Source organism: Rhipicephalus microplus, unplaced genomic scaffold, assembly GCF_043290135.1.
Source record: "Rhipicephalus microplus isolate Deutch F79 unplaced genomic scaffold, USDA_Rmic scaffold_188, whole genome shotgun sequence".
NCBI lineage: Eukaryota > Metazoa > Arthropoda > Arachnida > Ixodida > Ixodidae > Rhipicephalus > Rhipicephalus microplus.
This window is the reverse complement of record NW_027464759.1, coordinates 125,001-127,500: the sequence shown is the minus strand read 5'-3', so window position 1 is coordinate 127,500 and position 2,500 is coordinate 125,001. Positions and strand designations below refer to the sequence as shown.

The 2,500-nt window shown below is 55.8% G+C and overlaps 1 pseudogene; it reads right to left on the bottom strand.

Annotated features, from left to right (window-relative positions):
• LOC142791767 (large subunit ribosomal RNA) overlaps positions 1-2,500 on the bottom strand; it is an 8,304-nt pseudogene that overhangs the window by 3,888 nt on the left and 1,916 nt on the right.

Below are 2,500 nucleotides of genomic sequence, written 5' to 3'. Positions count from 1 at the left end.
TCCCTGTCGAGGAATCTCTTTGCAAGCTCCCATAGCTTGTATGCTTGGTACGCTCTTGGCGGAGGTTTTGTTGTTAGACCTCTTAGCTCAGCCTCAATCACCTCACGGTGATTTACCTCGGGGATGACCAGGGAGGCGTCCTCAACAGCTTGCTCCCCAATGTCGGCTAGCACCTCCTGAGTGCTTCTTGGGTAGAGTCTGTTCTGTAGGTCTTCCACCAGCCTCTTGTAACCTTCCTGCCTTCTGTGCGATTTAATGCTGTGCAGCGTGCGGTGCGGAAACGCTCTTAGTAGCTGTGCATTGATGTCCCGGACCTTCTGGGATCTTAATTCAACCTCCTTAGTTGCCATCAGGTACTCCTCCTCCTTTTTCCATCTGGGCTTGAGTCTGGCCAGATTCACATCTTCGTTGTATTCTTCAAAATGCCGATGCCGGCGATGCTGGCTCAGGCCAATCTTGCTACCAAAGGTTGCAGTACATTCTGGACATTGGAATGTCGTTGTCATGGTTGATATGTGGCCTGTCATATTCGCGTCAGCCGGGGCGGCATTTTCGGAACAGCCGGTAGCTGCTCCGTTCTCAGAACCTTCCTCTGTGGGCTTGTTGCCCGAACGCTTTGGCATGCTGCTCCTTTGAGTGATTTCTCCGGGGGGCGACCCGCAGAACACAGGTTCACCTCCCTCGTCCTCGTCATCGGACGAACGTAAGTCGGGTGGAAGTACGAACTTCCTCCTGACCCTAGGTCCTACCCCCGTAGACATCCAGACTGACCCCACATGGACACTGTCAGCAGAATCGCGCGCATTCGCCGCATCAGTGCCAAGGGGAGCTGGTTGACCGGAGGGGACCGCAGGGGTTGCACCAAGAACTGGCTCCCCTGAATCAGCGTATGAAGCCACGTTTGAACTTGGCTCCTCCGCAGCATCAACAGACGCTTGGTCAGGTAGGGAGTTAATAACCCGCCTGTCCTTAGGCCTTGCCCCTGTCATTACCCAGGCTGACACCCCATGGCTGTCGGCTGAAGCGCGCGCCTTCACCGACCTACCACCAAGGGGAGCTGGGGAAGCAGAGGGGGCCATATGAGCATAGCATAATGTGCCTTCAGTGCGTTCAACCCACGTACAAGCCGTGGCCGTTGGCTCAATAACCATTGGCAGTACTGTGGCATGAATACCGTCCTGGCCTTTAGGGTCATTACCCTCAGGGCTCTCGGGTTCCATCAATTCTGCAATAGTTTCAGCTCGTTCACATCCGTGAACATCAACATCGATGCCTTCAGATCCCTCTTTCTCCGCATTGTGTTCTCTCGCTCCTTCATTCCCTTCAAATTTGCCTTCTGGAGCTTGCGCCATTTGCACATCTTCATCCCTATGACGCATCCTTGCTTTATGAATTTTCAGACCCTTCTCTGTGCGAAACGCCTTGTCGCAGACCCAACACTGGAATGATTCCTGCCTGGGGGAACTCCCTCCAGCGGTCGCATTGGAGCGCGCGGCTCTCCTGGCCTCTCTCGGCCCCACGCTTGGTGCGCCTGTCACTCGGCAGGCGTTTTCATCAGGTTTTCTGTTCGCCATAAGCCAAGCGTTTGATAAGCAACCAAAGAACAGTCTTTGGCGCTCAAGGTTGCCAGTATCGTTGCACCGGTAAAGGTGGCAGGGGGAACCACGAGCAGGTGATACTTGGACTTCTCCCCACAAGAGAGTCATAGTTACTCCCGCCGTTTACCCGCGCTTTTTTGAATTTCTTCACTTTGACATTCAGAGCACTGGGCAGAAATCACATTGCGTCAGCACCGATCAACGGCCCTCGCAATGCTTTGTTTTAATTAGACAGTCGGATTCCCCCGGTCCGTGCCAGTTCTGAGTTGGCTGTTTTCTGCCGGCCGAAGCAAGAACCTCAGGCGCGAAGCCCACGGAAAATGCACAGCTGTGGCTTTCCACAGGAAGGTCCCGACGCTGGTCCGGGCTCGGCCGCACCGCTTTTTACGGCGGCGAGCCTCGCCCAGTCCCGGTGCAGTGCCGTTCCTGCTTCTGGACCCCAGCCCGACCGGCTCAGCCCTCAGAGCCAATCCTTTTCCCAAGGTTACGGATCCGTTTTGCCGACTTCCCTTACCTACATTGGTCTATCGACTAGAGGCTGTTCACCTTGGAGACCTGCTGCGGATGTGGGTACGGTCCGGCACGAAAATCACACTCCCTCACTCGGATTTTCAAGGGCCGACAGGAGCGCACCGGACAGCGCAAGAGCCGCACTGCTCTACGGAGCCACCGTCCCTATCTCGGGGTGAACCCATTCCAGGGACTCGATCTCCTTACAGAGAAAAGAAAACTCTTCCCGGGGCTCCCATCGGCGTCTCCGAGCTGGTTTGCGTTGCCGCACTGGGCTCCGAAGAGCCGATCTCCGTAGCCGGGTTCGGGACTGTTAACCCGATTCCCTTTTGGTTGCAGCGGGGCGTCTCCGTATCACAGACTGAGCTGCACAAACGCGCCCGCTTCTGAAA